At 46.3% G+C, this 27,931-nt stretch overlaps 1 protein-coding gene and 1 long non-coding RNA gene across 3 annotated transcripts in view; both read right to left on the reverse strand.

The window, feature by feature from the left end:
• Window positions 1-27,931, reverse strand: part of LOC147998954 (disks large homolog 5-like) — a 124,855-nt gene that overhangs the window by 18,801 nt on the left and 78,123 nt on the right. The window contains exon 1 of one of the 2 annotated variants that reach the window (XM_087595892.1): window positions 735-952. The exons of the other annotated variant lie outside the window; for it this stretch is intronic. The gene's annotated coding sequence lies outside the window, so the exon portion shown is untranslated. Of the gene's footprint in view, window positions 1-734; window positions 953-27,931 lie in introns of those variants that run through there. 2 annotated transcript variants of the gene reach the window in all.
• LOC147998956 (uncharacterized) lies at window positions 5,761-27,860 on the reverse strand. Its single transcript, XR_015643862.1, has 3 exons — window positions 27,741-27,860; window positions 12,748-12,836; window positions 5,761-10,212 (listed from the first exon to the last, which is right to left on the reverse strand). It is a non-coding gene; the product is annotated as an uncharacterized LOC147998956 (long non-coding RNA).

A 27,931-nucleotide genomic window follows, 5' to 3' on the forward strand; every position in this document is an offset into this window, starting at 1 on the left:
GCCTCCTTTATAAGTAATAACGCTCTCCTGTACTCTTCATTAGCATTTTCAAAAGCAAGCATTTGCAGCAGTTGTCCTCCAGCTTCCTCTCCTACCACTGTTCTTTCCAATATTAATTTTAATATACATAAAAACTTAATATATGGTTCATAGAAAGCTACTACCTTTTTCAACCAACCAGTATCATCCTTTATAATAAGTCGGTTGGGCCACACCTTGAATCGATGCTGGCCTAATTATAGGAAAAGAAAAAGCAGGTGAATTCGTCATTATCATCCTGTGAATCTAATGGTCAAATGCCATCCTCGGGAAAAGACTTAGAAAAACCTGCTTCAGGCAGTGGTGCAGAGGGCAAAACTTTTACTTTCGTTTTGTCTTAATGAAGCTGTAGCTTCTTGTTCTGTATCGTTATTACCCTGTCTGCATTCATGGCCTTGAACACAGTAAAAATTACAGCCCAAAGAGACCAGAAATTGGAATCTTTTTGCCCTGCCTGACAGCCTTTTTCTCCTTAACTTTCACTTTGACCCAGATATCAGAATCCCTGGAACCCTCATAAGGGAACCAAGGAGTGTACTCTTGCTGTCTCTAAACACTTTTCTAAACCAGACTGATAGACATGAATTCCCTGCACTCTTAAAGATGCTTAAGCATAGCGAGATGAAGAGAAGATTTATCTTGTCCCATTTCCTTGTAATAAAATGTACTTACCTTATCTGACTGTCCAGACTTACCTTCAGGGACCCTGTTCCAGTGCCATAGGTCGACGTCTAGGGTGTTGGGAGCCCTGCGTCCGGTCGCATTCCTTTCTGTGTTTCCTGATGCTCAGTGGCCATGCCACTCCAGCATGCTTTGAAATGAACCAGTCCGCAACCACCACCACCACCACCACCACCACCACCACCACCACCAGCACCACCACCACCACCACCACCAGCACCACCACTAATTTGGTTTTGTAAATAAAGTTTTATTGACATCGCTATACTCAGCATTTACATCCTGTTCAGTGCTGCTTCTGGCTGCAGCTGCAGGGCTTAGGAACCACAGAGCCCTTTAAGCTCCCAGAGCTGAGAGCATTGACCTTTTGCCTTGTTTGTGAAAGAGGTGACTGACCCCTGTGCTCGAGGTTGCCTTTCCGTGCCCCTTAACCCATAGCATAGGTCTCTGTGCCATCCTCTCCCTTTGCTATGGTGTGCACTTCCTGGTACATTTCCATTAGCTCTTGACATTTCCAGAGCATTTGGTCTTGCAAATTGAATTTGCATGGCACCAGGAATAGACCTGATGGCAGGGTGTGGGACACTCCCTATGGGGACCCTGCCCAGGGGCATAGGCTTACTTTTCCAGTCAACTCCCTGAACAGTGAGCCTTTGTGGGACAAGGTACTTCACGACATGACTTGACCTCTCTGCAGTGCACCCAATCCCTGCTTGGCTCAGATGTCCCCCAGAGAGGTTGTGTGAGTGTCCCCAGTAGAGGCAGCACTCTGTGTGGTGGCATTGACATGGCATCCAGGAAAGTCAAAACCAGAGGGACATGTCGGGCAGTTGGAAGCAGATGTCAGCGTCCATGGAGAGAAGGATGGACTAGACACTCCTACAGGGGGTGAGCTGAGAAGCACTTCCTTGGCTTTTTCACAGCCGTGTAGGCTGCATGCCATGCTGTGTACCCATGCTGTGCTGAAGCCCCAGACTTTGAGTCTCCCACAGCTGCTGTGTCCTGGGGCCATGGTAGGATTAAGCAGACTTCAGCAGGAGAAAGGTGAAAACCCTGGTTGCAGGGTGGGGATGGCACAGTCATAACACTCCTGCACATGAGGCCCCTGACTTAGAGCCGTATAGCAGCTGTGACAAGCCAGCTCTGGTGACACTCATCTGCAATCTCAGCCCATGGGGGGTAGAGGCAGTAGGATCAGTTGTTTAATTATCCTTGGCTACACGGCAAGTTCGAGGCTAGCCTGGGCAACATTGTCTATGAAAATAAGACAAAACTAGGTCTTGACTCTGAGCATCACTGCCTGTACCTGGCACGGTTGCCCCACCCCAGGTAAGAAACCCCTCTGTCCAGAGGCCATAACTGCAGGAGACTCGCTGTCCAAGTGTCTATACAGCGCCCTGCTTGACTGTTCTGTGCTGAGGCCCAACCACACTCTCCTCAACTGGAAGGACATGGGAGAGGCTGTTTCTGTGAGGTCCCGGGCCCTGAGACGGAAAAGAATAAACCCTGTCCTTGGGAAAGCCATGGAGACTAGGAAGCCACGGGATCTCTGCAAACACCAGGGCTGGCAGGGGACTCTCATCCTCTACAGCAGCTGCTCTCAATCTGTGGGTTCTACATCAGCGCTCCTGCACACCAGACATTTACACTACAGTTCCTCACAGTAACAAAGTGACACTCATGAAGTAGCTCTCCAATAAGTTTATGTTGGGATGACAATGACATGAGGAACTGAAATAAAGTGTCACAATTTTAGGAACGGTAAGAACCGCCATTCTATAGGAACCCAGGCATCTGCACTCGGTGTCTGGAAGTGTGGTAGGCTAGGCTTCACCCTCAGCGATGCCAGCATGTGGGCACCAAGCCTAGGTTCCACCCCAATGCTTCCTGGATATGTGCAGGCCTGGTTCCATCAAGAAGTAACAAAGGAACCCTTGGCAAAAAACACTGGGTACCAAACAGGTCAGGAAAAGACATCCCCTCTTCTGCAACTCCTCTCAGGACGGCTGGTCTTCCCAGGAGGCCCCGGCTATAACCAAACCTTGTCTCCCAGTGCTTGCCCATTGGTGTCTTGGCCATATTCAGATTTGAAGACTTTGAACAGAATAGCTTCCAGCAGATTTGCATCAATGAATCCAACAAGCAGTTGCAGTCGTACTTCACCCAGCACATCTTCAAGCTGGAGCAGGTGAGAGTGGACACCTATTCCCCAGCCCAGCCCAGCCATCACCCTGAATGTCAGCTGTGTCCCTCAGTATCAGCGGGATGGGGCCAGGGCACCCTAAGTTCCCCAGGACCTAAAGCTATGTCCTTGAACTCAGTGCCATGCTCAGCCCTTCCAGCCTCTTTCAACCCTTCTGGAAGCTCAACTGCTCCTGCAGCAAGGCAGCAGTGTGCACATTCTGTCACATCATTTTTGTGTGTCTACAGGAGGTCAGAGCCTGTCCCCTCTGTTCCATTATTTTGCTGTATTTGCCTTTCTGAGGAGGCAGCACCCACAGGTATGGGAGGCAGCCACATGCATATTCTGCAGCCATGTCTGATTCCTCTGAGGCTCAGTCCCACTTACACACCTACCCTCCAACCTCCCCACCCCGTGTCACCCCTGGGGCTCTGTAAACCTTCCTGCTTTCTGTCTTTATATAATTGGTGACACTGCTGCCCTCAGTGGTGTCATACAGTATTAGTTTGTTTTTGCACTGCCTAGAGGTCTGACTTAGGAGAATGGCTACCATTCTCATTCCTGTTCAAGGGTCAGAATCTGAATCCTATGTAAGGCTGAATAATATTCCAGCACATGGCTGGGCCATGTTGAATTCACACAGTCACCTATGGATTTTATGTTTTGGCTTGTAAACACACACGTATAAGACTCAAGTGACACCCAAGTGGAGAATTGCTGGAGTCCTCCATGGCTTTCTGAACCGTCTGAGAGACCATCCTGTCCACAGTGTATAGGGCACCATCTACTCATAGCTCACACAGCATGAGGAGATTAGTGAGGGTTAACCTGGCTTCTCTGTCTCCTACTTTCTGCCACACTAGCCCTAGCATCTTTCTGTATTGCAGTGAATGTTTAGAACCCAGGAGGATGGCAGCTTCCTTGCTCAAATATAGCAAGTTCCTCCTTGCCTGCTTTGAGACTGAGTCTCATGCAGCCCAGGCTGGCTTTGAACTCACCATTAGTTAAGATGGCCATGAACTCCTGGTTCTTGGGCGTCAGACGTCTCTGAGTGCTGGGTGACAGGTATGCACCACTCTTAAGTCCTGCCACTGGGACAAGAGTGAGCAGAGCCAGCTCTGAAGCACACACTTTGCTGGTGTCAGTGATGACTGACTTATGATCCTGTCTTCCTTGCCCATGGCCCTTCTCCTTGGTGCATGCCATCCTTCCTCCCTGTGACTCATGGGGACACCAAGCCTGAGGATGTCAGGAAGAAGTTTACTTACTTCACTGGGTTGGAGGCTGTTAGGTTCCTGCGTCAGTAGGTGAGATTCAAGCTAGAAGGTTTGTGGCATGAGAAACTGGAACAGAACTGGAATGGCAGGAACAATCGTCGCCTGGCTCTGAGAAGACCAGGTGGGCAGAAACTCATTGTTGGGCAGGTAGTGAGCTCAAGTCCAGGCTGGGCATTGCTCAGCGCATGTGAACAGGTGTGCTTACATGGACATGTGTTTCCCCCACATGGTCACCACTTATCCAGGCACGGTGAATACTCCAAGGAGCTTTTTATGTTTTAACATTGTGTGTGTTTGTGTGTCCATACATACATATACACACATACATTCGTACATATACACGAATACACATACCTGAAAACACATGCATATACATGACTATACACATTCATGCTCACACACACATATATACACACCTACATGCATACACACACACATACACACATATACACACATACACACATACATGCATACACTCATACACATATACATACACACATACACACATACAATACATATACACACATACAAATACACCTATACACACATATAGACAGACATATACACACATATACATATACACGTATACAAATACATGCATACACACATTCATATCCACACGTACATACAGACATATACATATATACTCACATACATGTAAGCACATGAGTGGAAGCCAGACGACAGCTTGGCCCTTGGTTCTCTCCTTTTTACCACGTGGGTCCTGGGGATTGAGTCAAGCTCATCAGACTTGACAGCAAGCCCCTTTAACTGTAGAGCCCTCTTGTTGGCTGCCAGTCACCTCTTTCCACAAATTCTATCCATGGTGGGATGTTTAGAGTTGTTATTCTCATGATTCCTTTAGCAATAGCGCAGACATCATTTACACTGCATTAGGAGTTATAATTCATGTAGATGTCAGGAGAGCTGGAGGCGTGGATCAAGAAGAGAGCCCACTTTCAATGTCATTATGTGGTATTGCCTTAGGCCCTTTTATACACTCCCCTGGCTTTGTCTGAGTATATGTTTGAGGGCTCTCTATGACTGTGCAAAGAAGTAAGAGCTAGGGCTGGGCCACAAAATAGGAAAGTACTTGTTCATCCAAAAACAAAAACAAAAAACAAACAAACAAACAAACAAACAAAAATAGCTTAGGGGTGAAATATTGGTGCTAGTGCTGAACTACACAGCCAGAAGGTATTTTTCTAAGTAAATAACACAATATTAGGGATGACAATATGATCAAATATCCTACAACTTAAGTTTGCAATGTTACCTACATTTTATAAATCAAGTCTGACCACCGTTTTGGTTGTTTCCAATCATGTCTGAGTGCATCATCACGGGAATCCCAAGGAAAATCAGAAATGGGTTCTTGAAGCTGTTGCACAGGGCCAGTATAGACCTAAATACCACAGAGGAAACCTTGATTCTTATCACAAGGGATCATTCTCCATCCCTCTTGTCACACAACTTATGACAAGACGTCACCTTTCCTAAACTTAGCCTTTTTCCCACGTGCTGCAGAAGGGAAGATCTGGTGTCAAGGGGTCTGGACTCAAACCACAGGAACACTGAATTCATTTAAATAGGTGTAGTTTATTAATGCAGGGAACCCTGAAATGGTGGCTACTTTAATACAGTCTAAACCGGGTGTGCATGGTTTCTGTAAGGTCACCACTACAGAGAGCGGGAAAAGCTTCAGTAGTCACATGGATGAGATCAATCAGTGTTAGTCATGCCCTTCCAGCATGGTAGACTGCAGGTTGTCTGTCCCCATCACTTTGCTCTCTTGTGCCCAAACAATGCCAAGGTCAGGGCCGTTGAGCCGTGAGGCAGAGGCTCACCACTGTCAGTGCTGCCTACGACCCCTAAGACTGTCTCTTTCGGGTGTGTGCGTGCTGGACACTCATGGATCCTGAGATCTCCGCAGCTGAGGTGAAACAGTACCGGAGTCATTGCAATGTGGGCACACATTTGGTTGTGGAGCTGGGCCACTCTTTGACTTTTGGTGAGTGGAGAGACAACTGTTGGCTGAGCCTTTGGTGAACCGGATGGCCCCTGGCCACGTCAGGAGTCAGCAGTATCAAAGCTGGCCAACCAGTGTTTTATGTTCCATTTTGTCATCGCTGTACAGTGTTCTGATGCCACAGCACATGGCTGGTCTCAATCTCCCCATGTGGCCACAATCCCGAATTGATATGGCCTCCACTTCCCAAGTGCCACTGGGATTTCTGTAGAACCCCTAAGGCAGCAGCAAGCAGGAGCTCCTGACTATTCCCTCCCTGCTCTCTGGATCTGCAAGTCGTTCTGTGTACATATGGCTATGTCCTCATATACTCTTGATGCCATGATACCTTAATAAACACTTGAATCATGCCCTGATGGCATGATGGCAGTTTTCAACTGCTACCTGACACCATCTATAATCGCCTGGGAAATGAGGGGCTGTGTGGATCAGACTGGCCTTTGAGCATGACTATGCGTGACTGTCTTCGTTGCTGTGGGAGATGCCAGGCAACCTCTTTTCTGATCCTAGAGTCCCTATACCCAGCCACTTGTCCCCTCTACAGCCAGACCCTACTTCTGCTCCTAGGCACTGTCTTGGACTTCCTTCCCTCAGGTGGCTTCTCTCCTTTGGTTGCTACAGAAACCTGTTATGAGGAAAGGAACAGGGAGTTAAGAGTTCAAAGCCATCTTCCCACTGATGTTCTTTCTCCGAGGTCAGTGGGACACTTAAAGAGTTTTGTGTATACATTTTATTAAGCAAGGGACAATCATGCATCAGACACAGGAAACTAACAGCACATCTACCGGACCTCCTTCAACACCTGGGCATCTCTTCTGGCCTGTGCTTCTGTGTGCTGAAACCTGGGGACCAACTTCCTGTGGTGTTTCCCAGGATGACTATGCACATTACTACACTGGCGTAAATCCTCAAAACTCACAAACAGCAACAGGACCGCCACAGGAACGGTTCTACATCAACAGATACCACAGACCAGCAAGCAGAAGCATGGGAGGGTGGTGCTGTGGTTCACACACTTCTCTTTCATCACTAGGGCAGGTGACCCGCTGAAGAAACAAGGAGGCAGCAGGATGGAAGAGGAAAACTAAAACCCAGTCCTTGCATTAAACACTCAAGCACATTTAGACTAGAAGAGAGAAGTTTGCCAAGAATGAGGGCCACTTTGGACATCCATCATCAATAGCCCTGGCTGTCTAGGCCAGCATCAGATCCAGCAGTCTCCAGGCAGGTGTCAGCCAGGCCCTCAAGGGCACTAAGAGCATTAACCATGAAAAATAGAACAAGATCTCTGCCTCTTGCCTGCCTGACAGCCAAGCATGTGTATGCCCTGGCTATGCTCACGCTGGGACCCCTGCTACATATTAAGATATAGAGACCTGATAGTTGATTAGGACCCTGTTCCAAAAGGAAGTCACCGGATATTTCCCTCTGGCATCCATATGTGCATGCATGGTTGTACAAGCTGGTAGAATCTCTCTCTCTCTCTCTCTCTCTCTCTCTCTCTCTCTCTCTCTCTCTCACACACACACACACACACACACACACACACACACACACACACACACATTCAAGTTTTGAAGCACAGCAGAAGAATCTCTGGGACTCTAAGCCTGACCAGCCTCATCTGTGAGCCACAGCTTCTGTGTGAGTGCTCCTTTGTGTGAGAGGCATAGGGTGACTGAGGAAGGTTGCTGGTGTCCATCCCTGGCCTGCATGTGCATGCATACAGAGACATGGACACATGCACATGCTGAGTTCCCCTCATCCAATTCTGAAATCTGAAAACACTGAATTTCAAATCCAGGCATTCTCCTAACCTACACCTTCCCTCAGGAATTGGAGATGAGGCCTTGCAAGAATCCTCAACCAGTGAGACTGGCCCAGACCTTCTGAGATCCATTCTGCCCCAGGAGAACACAGCAGGTGGTATCAGGACAACACAGAAACTCAAGACTCCAGCCTGATGCAGGGACCGCCTGCTGGGTTAGGAGAAGACTCAGCATCAGGTTCCTGAACGAAAACATCACCTCTGAACACACGGGGTCGCTGTGGTTATGCCTTCAAGGCATCTTCAGCAGCAGCTTAAATGGACTAGGGATGACTATGGGAATCTGCCTGCAGGGTGATGTGGGAATCCTTTTGCTAAGGCTTGATCACTAGATGTTGCCACAGAAACCCTTGAACTCTTCTTGGAGTACAGTCCAGGCAGAGGCTGATCACAAAACATTCTGATTATGAACGGAGTTTAACAGATAATCTGGAACCTGAAGGCCACAGGCCCAAAGGTCTGCACTGCAGGGGTGAGGCATCACTGCAGGGATGACCACACAGTGCAGGGGTGAGGTGTCACCGCAGGGATGACCACACACTGCAGGGGTGAGGCGTCACTCAGGGGATGACCACCCACTGTAGGGGTGAGGTGTCACTGCAGAGGTGACCACACACTGCAGGGGTGAGGTGTCACTGCGGGGATGACCACACACTGCAGTGGTGAGGTGTCACTGCGGGGATGACCACACTGCAGGGGTGAGGTGTCCCTGCAGGGATGACCAGGAAGCTGACTGAGCTCCTCAGGGCTCTCCCTGTCCTGAATGTGCTTCCCTTCTAGGTGAGCACTGCAGCTTTCAGGGAGCTGGAGGCCTGTGTGGGCAGCAGTAGAAACTGCTAGCCTTGTTATTCACAGCTGAAACTATCACACAGGACATTCCAGAAGTGAACGCCACCAAAGTGGGGCCTTTCACAGCATTCTGGGTAGGATGGCAAAAGCCCCATGACAATTTCGCCTGTGATCCATACCAAATGTCTGCTGTCAGTGCCTGTCTCTTGGGAGCCACTGGATGATTCAGGGGATGGTCCTGAAGAAAAGGCTTGGCAAAATTGAGGTCTCCAAAGCAAGAGGAGCAGTGAAGAGGTGCAGGGGCCGTAGACCATGGAGACTGACATAGGCTGATGCTAGATACCCAGACTCATCCCTGTGTCCAAGACTGGATGTCACAGAGGCACCTGGTAAAGGCCACAACAGTGTCCTCCAGGATTCCACTGTCTCCCTACTTGCCCTTCACCTCACCCACTTCCTGTGGTTCTGGGAGTCAAGGACTTCATCACCTTTTTCGTTTTCTTGTCATATTGCAGGTACTGTGACTCGACCACTCTTCCTCCTGCAGGAGACACATCGTGTGTCATAGGATACGACTGCTGCACCAGGAAGACCCATAGCATAACCAGGACCCTGCAGTGAAAAGCAGGACTGGCCCTTCATGCTGAATGACAGGAAAAGCACCCGGCCTTCTCTTTGTTGCAGACTGGATTCCTCAGCCTTCCTGTTATGAACAGGGCACTAGTACCCTTCACAGGATACTTAGTGTTTATAAGACATTTATAGAATTCATCTTGTATATAGGCCATTGGGCTAGGAGCCAGCATCAAGGCATCAAGTAGGAGGAAATACAGAAACATTCTAGGAAGGGAAAGCCAGGGGCCAGTGGAATGGCTCAGGGATTGAGGACCAGAGTTCAGATCCCAGCACATGGATGTTCACAGTCATCTGCAGAATCAGATCTAGGGGGTCCCATGACCTCCCCAGCTCCCAAGCAGCTACATGTGTGCGTCTTAGACACTTCTCACTCACCGTGAAACAACCTAAGCCACAAAACATCCCACACCTTCTTGGATGGGCCCATCCCTGGGGGAGTCTTGTGTGTTCTGGGCTTCAACTCTAGGAAGGCTTGGCCTTGTTTTATAGGATGTCTTATTCCTTATATCAGCAGAGAAAGAAAAAAAAAGATCCAGTCCTGGAACCCTAGAGGACACTGCCATGATGTCACTGCTGTGCTGGCATAGGCTTAGAGATCTCTCCATGATCCATCCGAGTCACCTAGAGCTCAGGGAATGATGGAAAAGTCCATGTGAGTTCGCCCAGAGCTTGCAACCATGAGAAAGCTTGGAAAACACAGGGCACATGTGGTGTTTGATCCTGGGTCAGTTCAACCCTCTTGAGCCTGCAGCTAAGACAAACAGTTACATGGGCATGAGTGCACAGGCCAGATCTCAGAACCTGTTTGCCAACCATGGAACACTCTGGATCCCTCCTCTCAGCTGGACCTTCTTCCTCTACACCTCATCCACCCAAGCTTCTCAAGAAATGAAGCTACCAAGTTAATACAACAACTAACTGAAGGCAACAAGAGACTTCAGCCGCCCTGTGGCAATGAGGTCAGTCCATAGGTCTCCTGTCCCTGCACCATCAGTACCTGTGAGACCCATGGCCACCTATTCCCTTCCGAGGTGAGAACAATTATACCCACAACCTTGCTTTCAACAAATCCTGCCTTGGCCATTGGTGGGACCCTCATGAGACTCAATCTGATGCAGGCCTCCTCAGACACTTTGGCTTCCTTTCTGGCTGCTGGAGCTTCGGCCCTCTGGCCTGGCCTAATGTAGGATCAGCAACATCCAACTCTGTCGGGCCTCAGCCATCCCACATTGGGGGCCCTGCTTCACTCCTAGGTGCATTCTTTTCCCACATCTCTCCAGTCTCTCCCTCATCCCTAATTCCCCTCTCAGGCCCAGCCCTTCAGTCTCTGATGGAGACTGTCCTGGAGGGACAGGAGCCCCTCCCCGGAGATATTCCCCTACCCCATGCTGCTGGTCTCTGACAACTCCTCCCTTGGGCTGACTCATCTCTACAGGCACAGCCTGCTACTCCCCTGCCCCTGCAACCCATTTCCTAGCTCTGCTTCACACAAACACTCTGAGATCTCTACACTGGCTTCCCATTCTATTTTGCTCCCTCTCTGTCCTCCAGAAGTTCTGCTGCTCTCTCTCACCACAGCAGGACCCACCAAGACACTGCTCCTGACCCCAGCAGCCACCAGCAGCCCAGGTCATGGGGCTACTAACAGCTTTGGCCCAGGACTCAGGGCTCCTTCCTTCTTCAGTATCGAGTCCAGGCTGAGACCATCTGGCCTGCTGCTGGGTCCTTGAAACCCTCAGTCTCACAGCCTCTGGGCACTCTGAGCCCTAGTCCTTATGGCTAACAAGTAGCTGCCCAGTCAAGCAACATGGGCCTCACTGGCTTCCTGGTGTGCCATGATGCTTTCCCTGCATGGCCGGGGATGACTGCATGCTAGGATTATGTCTGGAACTAGACCTGCAGGTAACACCTGATGGGTTGGCCAGGCTGTCCTCCTACTCCTGTTCTCAGGAGATTCTCCTGACTAAGCCTCCCAAGTGTTGGGATGAGAAGTATGTGCCACCATGCCAGCTAGGGGTCTTCAGGTGTGATGAAAGACTGGGATCTGTGGTCCTGGTTACTTCCAACAGTGGGGACACCAGTGTTCTGAGCATTCTGTCATCTAGGACTTATATTCCATGTACTTCACACGAACACTGTGAGACTTCTGCACTGGTTACCTGTTCTCTTTGAAACCTGTCTTCAGGTATCTGACAGTGGGAGTCTCCATGAAGTTTTTGTCACCCTGAGGATGTGGCTATATTAATAAGCTCAGGCAGCATGCAAACACAGCAGAGGTTACAAACAAGACTACCAGGCTGGGGCCACTAAGTCATAGAGTGCTCCTTTGGCATGGTGAGGGCCCAAGTTCTCTTGCAACCAACATCTGCTGGGGATGTAGCTCAGTGATTAGGCACTTGCCTAGCATATGTGAGGTCCTGGGCTCCATCCCTAGGACTAAACCCTCATCCCCTACCCTGAACGCACCAGGTCCAGGCATCACTGTCAATCCTGAGAGCTTGAGTTTGATCCTCAGGCCCTCTCTGATACAAAAAGAGAAAAAACTCCCTTGATTTGTGTTTGACCCCCACATGTGTCATGCCCGCCCCACTTCGAGTGTACAATTAAGGAAAGCATGAGTAAGTGGTTGAGAGGCACTCACTGCCCTTGCAGGAGACCCCAGTTTGCTTCTCAGCACAACCTGCATGTGACTCAGCAGGTCTCAGGGTGGAACTGGATATGTGACCCTGTGCTATAGCACTGTCCAGAGTGGGGACTGCAGCTTCTGAAGAGGAATGCAGGCCTGGCCTCCAGACCTCCACCTTCAAGTCCTGTCTGGAGAACCTGATGCCCTGGCCAAAGAGACTCCATCTCTCCAGAGGAGTACTGCACTCAAATGACACCTCAGTGATGAAAACTATCTGTCCCCAAAGGCATGCCACTGAGCAGAGATAGCCTCAGTCATGCACCTCTGCCCATCCCCAGTTCCTCATGTCAATAACTCAACCTTTCATGAAGTAGATGGCAATGCTTGAGGTAGGATGATCAGTAGTTTACTGGCCAGTCTGGGCTCTATGAGATGCTCTCCCTGAAATCAGAGCCAGCAAGAAATTCAGCATGAAAGCTCTTTGTAAAGAAGCTCAATGACCCAGTTCAGAGCCTGGGACCCCGCATGGTAGGATAAAGTGACTCCCATGCTTTTTCCTCTACCTTCAACACTCATGCTTTGGAATGCACACCCCTACAATGAGATCAATACACATGGAATAAAAAATTAAACAGAAACATTAATGAAGACAATACATACAATGTTTTAAAGGATCCCGGGAACCCTCACTTAGCACTTTCCTTTCCTTTGTCTTGGGAACAGCACCTGCACCAGAGACTGGAGACTTCCTGCAAGAGAGAGAGGAGAGATGCACTGTTCATTCAGCTAGAGAGCTGTGCAAAGACCAGAGCCACCCTCCTTTTTCTGACAGTGGGAGCTGGGCCCAAGTGTGGGCTGCTCCTACTAGAGGCACCACAAGAAGAGGACCACCTTCCTCAAACCTTCCTGGAAGTCAGAGCACTGGCTATGGACATCCCTCAATCCTCAGAGGACTCTCTTTCAGCGATGGCTCAGAGACTGTTAGGACAGAGAGGGACCAGAGCTTCCCCCCAAAGCAAGATCCCTGTCTCATCTGACAGGTATGAGAGCTTAGGGATGGGACAGAGGATGTGACAAGGTTACATGTAGCACAGGGCTAGGTTAGTAAGGCAATCAAAGAGGAAAGAATCCTGGAACATTCCTCATCTGTTCTTTTTGCTCTGTTCGTAGGGATGAGGGGCAGTGTGGGGTAGAGGACTAGGACACAGCACAGCCTTCTCTGCACATGGTGAGCTTTCTAGGCTGCCTGATCACTGTGACCAGCAACTTTTCAACTGTGCCATTCTACAACCAGGCTGACACAACTGGTGGACCATGTAGCAATAGGACTTTACTGACTTAGCGACATTTGGAATCACACAATGATCATGTGTCACAGAAGAGTTTTTTTTTTTTTTAAGAAAAGGATTTTAAAAAACTATTTATTTTGTCCATCTGAGTACGCTGTCCCTGTTTTCAGACACAACAGTAGAGGGTAGTATATGAGAGTAAAAATGGTTAAGAGACACAATGCGTGGTTGCTGGGGATTGAACTCAGATCCTCTGGAAGAGCAGTCAGTGGTCTTAACCACTGAGCCATCCCTCCAGCCCCAGTATATTGTATTTTCAATGTTGTTTGTTTTTATTTCCTTTTTCACGTATGTCTGTATGGCGTTTCTGTGAGTACAGGTGCTCATGTGCCTGTGTAAAGGTCAGGGACAACCTGAGCACAGGTCCTCACCTTCTACCTCTCCTCCATGGCTGTGTATGCTAGGCTAGCCCTTCCCCCTAATCCTAGAGACTGTCCACTTTAGGCTCCTATCTCCCTGTGGGAAGGGCTGGATGACAGACACTACTGCATCCAGGTTTATGTGGCTTCTAGGGACCTAAACTGTTGTTGGGCTTGTTCAGCATGAAAATAAACACCATTTCACAGCCCTGGCTGGGCCAGGCAGCGCACAGGTCTTTGCTGCTCTTGCAGAAGACTTGAGTTCAGTCTCCAGCACCAGGGTCAGGTGGCTCACAACCACCTGAGACTCCAGGTCCAGGGACTTCCAAGCTCTTTCTGGATAAGCCTACATGGCAAAAGCAGGGCTGGGAGCTGGAGGCTTCTGGTGTTGGCTTCTCCCTGCAGTAGGGGGCAAATCATGGGCATGTGAAACATGGAACCCTGTAATTCTACAAAGTGCAGAAGCTCCTGATTTCCCTCATGGTGCCCCAGAGCCTGCTCACCACTCATGGAGGCTTCAGGAACATGGCCTTTTCCTGACCTGTGTGCACTGTGCATCCTCACTCTCTACCCCCTGCTTTTTGGGGTTGGAAGTCTCAGGTGTAGGAGGCGCCTACCATAGGCCTCTTCTCTCAGCATTTCAGCATTTTACCCACTTGACCTTCACCAGGCATCCTTTGCTCTACACAGTTACCTCAGCCTGTGACCCTCATCCTCCAGACTCTTGTGAAGCAAACACCCATGGGTGTGCAGCTCTCATAGTTAGCCAGGCTAAAGGGGAAGGCAGCAAATCCTTCATGAACTCTACAGCTCCTGAGGCCTAGGAAAATGTCTATACCGGGGCTAAACTCATGCTGCCCTGTAAGACTACATTTTTCCTTTAAACAGAAGGATGTGTGGTGGTGGTGGCACAGGCCTTTGATCCTAACACTTGGGAGGCAGAGGCAGACAGATTTCTGAATTCTAGGCCAGCTTCCTCTACAGAGCTAATTCCAGGTCAGCTACACAAAAAACAACACTGTCTCCAAGAATAAAACAAAAAGAGAAAGAAATAAGAAAGAAAGAAAGAAAGAAAGAAAGAAAGGAAAAGGAAAGGAAAGAAAGAAAGAAAGAAAGAAAGAAAGAAAGAAAGAAAGAAAGGAGTGAAAGAAAGAAAGGAAGGAAGGAAGGATTCATATTTTGTATACAATGAGATGCCTGCCTGTCTATACCTGAACCACCATGTTAACTATAACTCTTGTCACATCTGTATTAATTCAAATACTGAAGGCCAAATGGTTAAATCTTAATGACCATACAATTGGGGGGTGGTGCTGAAGAGATGGTTGGTTTAGTGGCTAAGAGCAGAAGACCAAGGTTCAGTTCCCAGTGTCCACATGGTGGCTCCTATTAACCTGTAATTGCAATTCTAGGGAATCACTCTGGACTTCACGGGCACCAGACATACCACATGGTGCACAAGCATTTATTAGGTGAAACACTCAGGCCCATAAAAATAAGTAAATAAAATATATGGTTAACAGACACTGTGATTCAGGAAGTTCTTAGTGACTTTGGTTATCATTTCTCTCTCCCAGAGACCTGTCTTCCTCATGCTCAGCCTCCCTGGCTTCTAGGACATTTCCTAGCTCTGTGGAGCATGAAGTACTCAACACCATAAGCCAAGCGTTGCAAAGCCATCTGCACCTTCACTGCTACACCTTCTCCATGGCTGTGTCTAAAGGGAGACACTTGGAATCTCACAGATGCAAGGCCAAACCTGTTGGGCTATGTGAGCCCAGCCACCCAATAGTCAGATCTATTCCTGTCCTTGGCTATGGCATGAGGATCTTAAGACAAATTAATCTGAAGGATCTCAACAGCTATGCTGTTAGACCTCTCATTGCTCTGCCCAACCTACAAGCTCCTTTACTGGCTCAAATTCACACCTGAACTCCTCTCCTGCCTCAGCCACCATCAGCTCTTCTACTCCTCTCCAGCTGTGCTCTGAATAATCCACACTAAGGTGGACGTTAACCTCTTGTGGACCTCCAGACATATGCTTGTGATTACTCTTCATTGGCTGTTTTGTATAGGTAGGCAGGTTCTTCTAGTCTCATGCAGAACACTGCTCACACATTTTGGATCTTACAACACCCTCTTGATTGAGAATCCTGACTAATGACTGACTGAGCCTTCCATGCCTGAAGTCACCCTCTGTCTCCCAGTCCAAGATGAGAATCCCCACCCTAACCCCATGGTGTCCAGTTTCATCTCAGAAGCTAGACTCTGCACTGCCCATTACCTTTTGGTTCTCTGCCTCTAATTCTGTTAAATAGTTCCTCTCTTCTTTAAAACAAATTCATTTTGTTGTTTATTTTTTGAGACAGGGTTTCTCTGTTTGGCCCTGGCTATTCTGACATGCTCTCTGTAGATCAGACTTGTCAGGAAGCCAGATATCTGCCTGCCTCGGCCTCTTAAGCACTGTGATTACTGGATTGTGCCAGCATGTTTAATTAAAAATTAATTAGTGGCAGTGCATGTTGGCACATGCCTTTAATTCCATCCCTTGGGAGGTAGAGACATTGTGATTTCCAGGACAGCCAGGGCTATAAATTAACATCTTGTCTCAAAGAAAACAAGCCAAAAGTGAAACAAAAGTATTGCAATATTGTCTTAGGTATGTAACTGAGTCTGTTCTTGAACTCTGAATCCTCCCACTTTCACTCAGGTGCTAATCAGCAGGCTTCTGTCTTGACTTTCACTGAGCACTCAGGGCTGCCAGGACTGTTACCTCTCCCAGTGTAACTCCTGACTCTCTCATCAGCATCATCACAAAACTCCTGCTAAGAATTAAGGAAACCTGAATTCTAAGGAACAGTCGGAGCTCCAGTATTTCCAAAGCTCACTCTAATACAGATGGATCCTATGCTACAGTAAAATGGTCACAGCTGGAGGTCTTAATTCCAGGACTTGGGACAGAGGGGTTGGAGGATCTTGAACTCAAGGTTATTTTTATGTTACATTGTTGCTCAAAGCGAGTTGGGCTGCTACAAGATACCCTGTCTCAAAACTATACCAAACACACCTAAAATGAAACAGAGGAGTTTGAGTGGGCACAGATGGGAAAGCTCGGCACTTTATGGCTAAGCCACCTGCTGCCAGCACCAAAGTCCATGCACAGCCCCAATTCTGAGCTGTGTCTGGGACCCCACTTAGGAGCACGCACCAAAGTAGCTCAGATCCAGGGCTTTTGGTCTAAGAGGAATTCAGGCAGTCACACTTTGGATGCCAGTTCTCCAGCTCAAGTGCCTGTCAGCCTAGGATCTGGTCTTAGTCATGGCTTGGCATCCCTAAATTCCTCCCAGCTGTGCTCTGAACTCACCCTGTGCCCCGTTCTGCTGAATCTGCCATTCTCCATGGGAGTAGCCTCAAGAAGTCCCTCACATCTGAAGCACCACTCTGAGTGCACTAAATACTGCAGGGGAGGGGCGTGGCCAGCAGAGCACCCACCCCTTTCAGCTGTAGAACATTTAGCTCTAGAGTGAGCACTGCTGTGCATTGTGGAACTTAAGCAGTATTCCAGCCTTGGCCTGGGAAGAGCCGTTGACACCCACACTTTCTGGAGTGACATTGTCTCCTGAGGATAGAGTCAGATCAGGAGCAGCAACTGATGTTCACGAGAGACAAACTTTCTTCACCACCTGCCCATGCTGACATCTGGGCTTTTTGGGTGACATGAGTGCTGAGCCCCCCAGGTAGATGGGTTTTCAGGGGTCAGGTGGTTATTGTCACCAAAGGTATCCACAAGGATAAGTCATACTGTACTAATTCCCATATTAGATCCCTTCTCACGGGTCACAGAGGCCGTGCTGGGTCCTAAATGTGGACCCAGGTTCCTGCGCACTTTTGAGGAGACTGGTCAGTGCGCAGGCTTCAAGACATTTTGTTTGAATTATTTTGGGGGATTTTATTTTTACTGTTGGGGACAAACCTAGGGCTGCCATGTGCTGGGAAAAGGCTTTGCCACAGCTGTAGATCATCCCTAATCATAAACTCCTAAATTCTCCCAATCCTGGAACTTTCTAGGTCCTTCACATGATGCAACCTTTGGGGGATTCCTCACATAGAATCATGGGGTGGATTGCATCCCAAAGAGAGACAGTGGGAAATGTTCCCCAGTGTCTGCCTGTGGCTGTGGTGATGAGAGTGCTGACCAGTGGATGGCAAGGCCCATGTGAAACCCTTTTGTTTTCTACTTGAGTGGAATCTTCACCATGCCTTTTTTTTTTCTTGAAACACAGGTTGCCCTGGAACTTACAGTCTTCCATCACCCTGACTCAGTTTCCCATGACTGGGATCACTGGCTTAAATTATTATGCCCATCTTTCTTTTTTTGTATTTATAAATCTTCTAAAAGCCAGGAGGATCTAGAATTTAAAAATTTGCGGTCCAAGGCATTTCCAACAGGGGATTCTTGACCTAGGAGTATTCAGTCCAGTTTTTATTGTGTGGGCACTTCATTCCCATAACAGCTTATGCTTGACAAAGAGTTCCAAGGTGTGATGTCACTGGGCATCAGGCGGTGTCCCAAATAGCAGCACCGACTCAGGTTGTAATTTAGGCTGCAGAAACTTACTAGGACCCTGGTAATCCTAGCACCCTGGGGCCTTAGATGTCTTAGTCTGATCTAGCGATGAATCAACTGCTCTTGAGGGTGGATTGGAATTCTAGTCACTGTGAGGCAGGAGCATTAGGACCCTACGGCCACTCTGGGCTCCATAGGAAGATCCTGTTTCAATAGTAAAAGGTGTCACCTGCGACTTCTTACTGTCTTCCCTGAGGCCTTTCTGCTGGAGTTAGAATAGCTGTCTCACCAAGTTGAAGTAGAGGGCAGAATGTTGGTGCCTTCTATAATGAGGACTAGTGACAGATAGTCTATGGAAATTCTAGAAAGATCTACAGGTATTTATGTCCTGTGCTTGGGAATTGCTGGCTTCCCTGTGTCCTTTGCCTTTAATTTGCAGTCCATGGGGCACCTGGGAATGTCCCAAAACCAGGCTGCACACAGGGCTTGTCCCATGATTCTGACTTACACCAGTGCCTGCCTGATTGTCATAAGTCTCACAGAGCCACTGTATGCTCTCCTGACACCTGCAGAGAGCACTATATGGGACCCTACCATCCCCACACTGCCCATCAGGGTCTACAATGTCCCTATATGGCACTGAGATGGTCTAAGCTCCTTCCCGCCTATATGGTACATCAGAATCTGACCATTCCTAATTTCCTCCTCTCACACCCACACAAGAAGCCCTGTACCCACACTAGCCCCAGCTGGCCTGTTGCCTACTGACATCTCATGGACTCTGTCCCAATCCCCTGCCCTGCCCCGCCCCGCCCCGCCCCGCCCCAATGCCCTGCCCCGCCCCAATGCCCTGCCCTGCCCTGCCCTGCCCCACCCCAATGCCCTGCCCCAATGCCCTGCCCTGCCCCGCCCCAATGCTCTGCCCCGCCCCAATGCTCTGCCCCAATGCCCTGCTGTGCCCTGCCCCAAACCCCTGCCCTGCCCCAAACCACTGCCCAGTCCTGCCCTGCCCTCCCCCAATCCCCTGCCCTGCCCTGCCCTGCGCTGCCCTCACTCAGCTGACATTGTGGACATCTCTAGACAGTCACTGGACAATGGCTGACACACTTGTCTGAAGACTGGAAATGTTTCTCGATCTTGGAGAGGAAAGAAGGACCCTCCAACTACACTGTCCGCTAAGGAAGTTTATTCAGGTGAGGGATGACAGGGACTGTTTTGTCTCACGTCACACATGTCAGTAGAAAATATCCTAGGTATTGGATGCCGCTGTTAGCATTAACAGAACAAAGCACATAGTGTTGGGAAGATTAAAAAATTATGAGTAGGATTAGAAAACCCCAAGCCTCTTCCAGGTCCTAAGAGGGCAAAAAATACCACCAAACATAGCATTAATGTGATAGTTTGGTTAAATCTAGTTACTAGTTTCTATTGTGATACCTGTTGTCAGTGCCTGCGCCGACAGTGTGTGAATATTGGGTGTAGGTTTGTGGGGTTGAAAGAAAACACGTACACGGGTCACCCCTTTTTAGCCAGTGCCACCAAGGCTTTACTGAGATCTCCTTATATACCAGAGGCAAAAGCTGTGGAAAAACAACAAGGCAGGTGAAAATCCCCAACCAGGAAAATAGGACAAGTCTGTGTGGTGAAAATTCCAGCCCAATCAGGGGCATAAACAGCTTCTTAAAAATAAGAAGCAGGAAAGCTCAGTGGGGAGGAAGGGTGCCATGGAAAATCCCAGCCCCAAATCAGGGGCTAAGAGCAGCTGTCAAAGGTGTAAACAATTTCTTGCTATAGCAGGCTGAAAGGCTCAGCGAGGCTGGAGGGAAACACCAAGGTAGGGCCCAACAGGAGCCTTCACTGGTGGCTCTAATGTTTCACTTTCCTCTGCCAACTGGCCTCCACACTGTTTCTAGCACCATAATGATTTCAAGTCTTCCTCCTAAGGAATTTTGTGGCAACCGTTGAATGCTAAGCACAAGGCTTCATGAGTGTTCCCCTAACACACACCCATATTGCAACCTTCCATGCAGTCTATTTCTTGATGTGATTTCAAGCACCTGTACATAATAAGACAGGAGAACATTTTGAGTGCATATTCAAACTGGTATTATTTCTCAGGAATTTTTAATGGCTAATATTGGTGAAGGAGGATAATTTGAGTTAGGATGAGACATTTTTGGGCAGGATTTGGAAGGAAACATTCATTTAGATGCATAGGAATTACTAAGGTTTTTATAATCAAGCCTTGAGGAAAATTTGGCTTTGGAAGCAGGAGATGCTCAGTGGCTCTGCCCCGGGAAAGTCTCCTGGAAAGGACACCTCAGCTTATGCTCAGTACAGGGAGAACATTAGCAGGGAGGCAATGTCTGCTCCCCGTGACATCAGCTGTCCCTTCTATGACACTCTATTGTCTCCTAGAGAGTTCTGGCATCCTCTGTGATGTCACCAGTGTTGTAGTGACAACCAGTGCCCTAGTTTGTCTCAGCCCGAGTCTGGCAGATACATCCTAAGACATGTTTTCCAGTCTTAGAAGTGTTTTGGGAGGGGGGATGTCGATTGTGGAGAGACTAGGGTGAAGGAGTCTGACCTTTCATCTCAAAGAAATGATGGACAAAGAAAGTGGTTCTCAGGAATGTGGAGTAAGTTCTGGGCAGTGTCTTTTGAGCTTTCTGTGGAGGCAGGGGGAGGGATGGTGGGGGTCCTGCAAGCTTAAGTTGACCTTTCTAGCAATTGGCCACAACAACTGAAGCATCTGCAAAGGAATTGAATTTCCATGAATATCACAATTCCTGAAAGTCATGGATTTCAGAACATTAATTTTCCCATCCCCAAAGAAATGATATGGTAAGGCCAATGCTACTATTCTGTGAACTTCTGGCCTTTACTTTTAAAGTTGATTGGTGGCTTGTTTTTTGTTTGTTTATTTATTTATTTAGTTGGTAATATTATTTATTGCCAAAGTCAAACATCTGGGTTACATCCTGGGACCCACATGACAGAAGGAGAGAAATGGCTCCTGAAAGTTGTTTGGTCATGTGCTGCACACACACACACACACACACAGACACACACACTCACACACACACAGACACTCACACTCATACACACACAAACTTTTACGCAATAGTAATTTTTCTTAGAGTCTGTTATAATTGGTTCTAATACAAAGACAGCCTGAATGTAGTTACTATATAATTAAATAGTACTCATGCTCTCAGGCAAAGAGTTTAAAGTTTATAGGTACCTAATAAACTCGCATTGGGACATATAAAGAACATTTAAATGTTCAGCAGAAATACAAAGAACAACTAATTTAATTTGTTAAAGTGAAAGCTTATACAATTCTGAAGGTTTTTATGCTGGTTTTATTATACATGTAATTATGAAAAGAAAACATACATACTTGATCAATGAAATGAGGAAGATTGATTTAATGAACAGAAAAATGGATGGTACTTGAAAATTTCCATGATTACATATTAACTATTTAATTCCCCCCACAATAGCAAGAAACGAAGATTATTATTTATGTGACATTACAGATACATAAACCGAGAAAATATTGTTTGGCCTGATTTTCTGAGCTTCCTTAAAGATATAGTTAATTGACAGAGCTGTGCTTTAAAATTAGGGTCCATATTCTTCTGTTTTAAATGTGTGACACTTTTCTCTTTTTTCTCCATCTTTATTAAATGGGTATTTCTTATTTACATTTCAATTGTTATTACCTTTCTGGGTTTCCAGGGAAACATCCCCCTAACCCCCCCTCCCCTTCTCTATGGGTGTTCCCCTCCTCATCCTCCTCCCATTACCGCCCTCCCCCCAACAATCCCTTTCACTGGGGGTTCACTCTTGGCAGGACCAAGGGCTTCCCTTTTATTTCTAGTGGGTGCTTCTCTCCCTGCTCCGTGGGAAGTGGATGGGGGGAAGGCCCGGGCCTGAGGTGAGTTGGAACTGGGGTAGAAAGGCATAGGCTCTCCTAGGTGAGAATGTCAAACCACCACTGCTGCTAATTTGTAAAACCAAGACTGGTTAACCCCAAATAACTGACCCTGCTCCCAGTTAACTGTGATTATAAAGAAGCCAAAGCCAACAGCTGCACAGCAGAGAGATGGGGGAGGTGAGTTTCTGAGGGCTTTGCTAGAGAGGATCATGAGGAGGGAAGAAGGAGGAAGAAGCTACCAGAGAATAAAGGAAGAACGTGTGTGATGGAGAGGAGAGAGGAAGAGGACAGCAGCCATGGTTAAGGGAGAGGAGAGCCTGGTCCTGAGGGCTGTCCAAGGGGAACAAAGAGCAGCCAAGATGCTACACAGCCTGTAAGAGTTAGCGTTATTGTTTGGAAAGTAGATCTGGTACCATGGAGGGCAGGCAGCTGCACAGCTACTGTGCTGACTAATGCACACTAAAAATAAATTTAACAAAATATGAGTAACCAGTAAGACAGCTCTGTAGAGGATCCTAAAAGGAATACTTTAGTTTGAAGGGAAGGACAAAATACCAGAGAACACAGGGGATCAATTAATAAAACTTGGAAAGTTAATCAAAGAAGACTGTGAAAACCACAAAAATTAACAAAATGACAAAATTTAATACATAGGTTTAAATAATAATTACATATCACTAAACTCAATATCTAGGTTGGTGGGGCATGAATTCTGCCATGATCTGAACTCAGAAAGGTGGGGTTGGGAGAAACATGTCTGGTTAAATAGTCCACCCACATTGTGACAATGTGATTTAATCTAAGGACAAAGAAGTGGAGCATCTCTCATGGCTTTCTTCCAACCTCTTGAAAGGATCACTGGGGTTGGCCTCAGTACTTCATACTTCTTGCTAGGTCAGCGAAACTCAAGGAAGCTTGAGATTGTCATAGCACAGTGTTAGGCTAGATATACTGAGTAGATGATACTAAGTTGTTCAGATGGTGATACCCATTTGCATGTGTTCTTAATGTGGACCTAAGGAAAGAGAGATCAAGGTCCTTAGAATAGAAGGAACATTCCCAGTCCTTTTCTACCATTCCAGACTGAAAGGCTGGTAGGGAGAAAGTGGTAAATAATAAAGAATTAATAGATGATGCTTTGAATGAAGGGTTGGTTTTTGTGCTGGTTTTAGACAGGGTCTCACGTATCCATGTTGCCCTCTCCCTGGCTGGCCCGGTTCACTTTGAAGTCAGTGCTTCCATTTCCAATAGACAGTCTTACAAGAGGGGCCTCCGAGGTCTCTGAGGACAGCATTAGCCATTGACAGTTGAGGTGTGCAACCCACAACTATAGTTTTAGCCACTTTGTTCCATGTCTACCAGCTATTTCAGATTGTTGCTGTCTATGCCTGACAATCAAGGACACAGAAAAATAACCTGATAGAGAGCAAGGACATGGTGATCACATCCTTGCCTCTGCTGTATGTTCTGGATGAGGTTTGTTAAAATTCCAATATTGCAAAAAGCTTTATATAGGGCCCATCACATTAAGGGTCACTATGCACTGTTTCATCTAAAATGGCCTAATCAGAACTGACCGCCAGACAACACTTCCTGCGAAGTTCCTATGAGAAGCTTAAGTTTTTTGTGTTTTTTCTTCTTCCTTCCTTCCTTTCTTTCTTTCTTTCTTTCTTTCTTTCTTTCTTTCTTTCTTTCTTTCTTTCTTTCTTTCTTTATAGGTTTAGAGGAATGTATTTTGGGCCACGGATCTGCCCCTAGTACCTTAGCTATTGATGTGATCAATCAGTGTTAGTGTATGCATTCAATAAAATGTCCATTTTTGACTAAGGTAGATGCTTCTGTGTTTTGTGTGGTGACCCATTGTCAATGTCTAGTGAGTTGGGGCCCTGGGTATGGTCGCATACCCCCAGGACAGGGGGTGCAGAGCAAAGGCAGAAGAAACTACACGCAGTTGCAAGCTTTATCAATCCTTATTAAGCTAAGAATATGCATTACTACAATTTTCATTGTGTCAAGATACCATAAGATCATTATTCCCAGGATACCAGGAACAATGAGGGAAGATTAAACAAAGAAAGATGAATAAACAAAAGCTTCTTCTCAAAATATTCATATAACAAATCACCTCTCTAATTATAATCAAAATATACTCACCATTACCAAGAGAGCATTAGAACCACTTCCACAGAAACGGGACACAGCAGAACATAATTTAAGGCCAAGTGAGAAAAACATTTTCTTCTCCAGGGCGGCATTCCAGCCCCTACTTGAATCTGTCACCAGGCCTTTCTTGACCCTGCCTGGGAGCTGCATCTCTATGTCTTAACAATTCCTTCTTTTTTCTTTTGTTTTAAAGTAACACTTTACATAACATAGCTAAAGGTCCTTGTAGGACCTCATGTAAAAATAAAGCAACATAATACATAATGTACATAAGATTATGGCAAAACTAGCTCCTCCCATGCTATGGAAAATCCTTTGAAGCCAAGCCTTGGGATCTAATCCTGTCAATTGATCAGCCAATAATTTCGCTATTTCCATAGGGGTAGTATCTTCTAGCTGTTTACCAAAAGACATTCGAACATCATATTTCAAGGCATTAATTACTTTTGAAGCACTTCATTACCCTCTAAATAGGCTTGAATTAACTCCCAATCATGTTCTGTGTCATTTTCCATATATTTACTAACACAAAAGTAGTAGGATTTCATCATGATAAGCAATATAAGCCCGATAACTGGCATTGGCCGCAGCAGAAGAAACCATGAGTAAAACACACATTGCTAAGAATAAGTGCTCAGCAGTAAAGGACTTTCCTGAAGGGGACAAAATTATTCCTTTCAGTGCTTAATCGCTTCACCTGACCCCACAGGTAATAGGGTTGTCACTGCACAGATCCTTATCCATTGTTGTTTGTGGACACTAAGAGAAGCCAGGGCCTCAGTAATGGAGGACACCTCCTCATCTCCTGAGAACATCCATCAGGAGAAAATGTAACTGGTTTAACTGGATTCCTTTGAGGGTAGGGAGCAGTTCTTATTATTCTGTGCTTGGATCCATCTCCCGGGTAACCAGAATAGTCTCCCATCCTGTAATGAGACAAAACCCTCTCCCCTATATACAATGATGTCCCTTCCTGCCATTCAGCATCCCGGACAATTTTTATCCATACTGTCTGTTCCATGCCTTCTGGGGGGAAGTTCAACAAAGTGTCTATCGGCTATTGATATAACTTCACCTTGTGGTAAATTAAGAAAATTAATAACGTATAATGCTTGTGCCAATATAGCTCTGGGACTGGTCTGCAAACTCCATTCAGGTTGAATAAGGCCATCTCTTTTCCCCCTTTTTAATTTTATAATTTGTCATTTCAGGGTATGGTGAATTCTTTCAACAAAAGCTTGTCCTTGTGTATTGTGTTCTGTACCAGTAATATGTACAATATGATATCATTGACAAAATTGTTTATATTGATAAGAAATATATGTTGGTCCATTATCAATTTTAATTTTAGAAGGCGGTCCCATAACAGCAGACGTTTCCAATAGATGCTGTATAACATGAGCAGTGCGTACTCCTGGCAATGGTGTAGCCCACACAAATTTTGAAAAATTATCTATGCTTACATCTATATGTGAAAGGCGACCAAACTCAGAAATATGGGTTATATCGATCTGACACGATGTATTAAGTTGCATCCTTCTGGGATTAATTTGAGATGGAATACATTTTATACGTGAAGACTGACACATAGGACAATTAGCAATAATTTGTTTGGCTTGAGAATAGGGAAGCTTATATTTAATATGTAAATATCCTGTATTGGCATGATTATGACTGTGTTCTTCTAGGGTAGCAAATGCCACTAATTGATCTACCATATGATTGCCAAGTGTTAAAGATTCTGGAAATTTTGAATGTGATCTAGTATGTGTAATGAATATTCTAGAGTTTCATAATAACAATAGGCCTTTAATATGTGAGAATAACATTTAATATAGGCTTAGATGTAGAAACAATAGCAGTCTCAATATTCTGTACTACTCCTACAACATAAGCGGACTCAGCTATAATATTTTTACATCATGAGTAAAATCCTGGAATACATTAATTACCGCTAATAATTCATTTTGTTGTACTGACCCAAAAGAAGATTCTTGTCCCCAAAATTAATCTTTGGTCCAATAAGCCATCTTGGTCTTAGAGCCGTCTGTAAACACAGTAAAGGCTGATGGTAATGGATCAACAGAAATTAGTGTATTTATCAAAATTTTTTTTGTTTTTTAAAGCAATCCCACAATTTACTATGGGGAGGATGAAATTCAATATTTCCAGTGTAAGAAATCATGGCTAATTGAAAAACCTCAGACATCTGCATTAAATATTCCCCTTTATCTTTGCTTAATGGGAAAACAATAGCAGCACAATCATATCCCCACAGAGTAACAGGTCTTTGTATGCCTTGCTGAATGATTAAAGAAATTTGTTCCTCATAATTTGTTAATGTTTGGTTAAAGTTTTATTTAATATAAACCCATTCTAAAGGCAACTCATCCTGAGCGAAAGTGCCTGTAGGATATTCAAGAGTATTTAAACATAATTTAATAACTCTATCTGGATCAATACATGCCAAATATGCATCTTTCCATTTTCAGAAAAGATACCCTTGCATGCTTTCATATAAGCATTAATATCCCCAGCCTCCTTTATAGGTAATAATGCTCTCCTGTACTCTTCATTAGCATTTTCAAAAGCAAGCATTTGCAGCAGTTGTCCTCCAGCTTCCTCTCCTACCATTGTTCTTTCCAATGTTAATTTTAATATACATAAAAACTTAATACATTGTTCATAGAAAGCTACTACCTTTTTCAACCAACCAGTATCATCCTTTATAATAAGTCGGTTGGGCCACACCTTGAATCGATGCTAGCCTAAGTATAGGAAAAGAAAAAGCAGGTGAATTTGTCATCATCATCGTGTGAATCTAATGGTCAACATGCCATCCTCAGGAAACGACTTAGAAAAACCTGCTTCAGGCAGTGGTGCAGAGGGCAAAACTTTTACTTTCGTTTTGTCTTAATGAAGCTCTAGCTTCTTGTTCTGTGTTCGTTATTACCCTGTGTGCATTCATGGCCTTGAACACAGTAAAAATTAAAGCCCAAAGAGACCAGAAATTGGAATCTTTTTGCCCTGCCTGACAGCCTTTTTCACCTTAACTTTCACTTTGACCCAGATATCAGAATCCCTGGAACCCTCGTCAGGGAACCAAGGAGTGTACTCTTGCTGTCTCTAAACACTTTTCTAAACCAGACTGATAGACATGAATTCCCTGCACTCTTAAAGATGCTTAAGCATAGCAAGATGAAAAGAAGATTTATCTTGTCCCATTTCCTTGTAATAAAATGTACTTACCTTATCTGACTGTCCAGACTTACCTTCAGGGACCCTGTTCCAGTGCCAAAGGTCAACGTCTAGTGTGTTGGGAGCCCTTCGTCCGGTCGCATTCCTTTCTGTGTTTCCCGATGCTCAGTGGCCATGCCACTCCAGCATGCTTTGAAATGAACCAGTCCGCAACCACCACCACCACCACCACCACCACCACCACCACCACCACCAGCACCACCAC

Source organism: Rattus norvegicus, chromosome 19, assembly GCF_021556685.1.
Source record: "Rattus norvegicus strain SHRSP/BbbUtx chromosome 19, alternate assembly SHRSP_T2T, whole genome shotgun sequence".
NCBI lineage: Eukaryota > Metazoa > Chordata > Mammalia > Rodentia > Muridae > Rattus > Rattus norvegicus.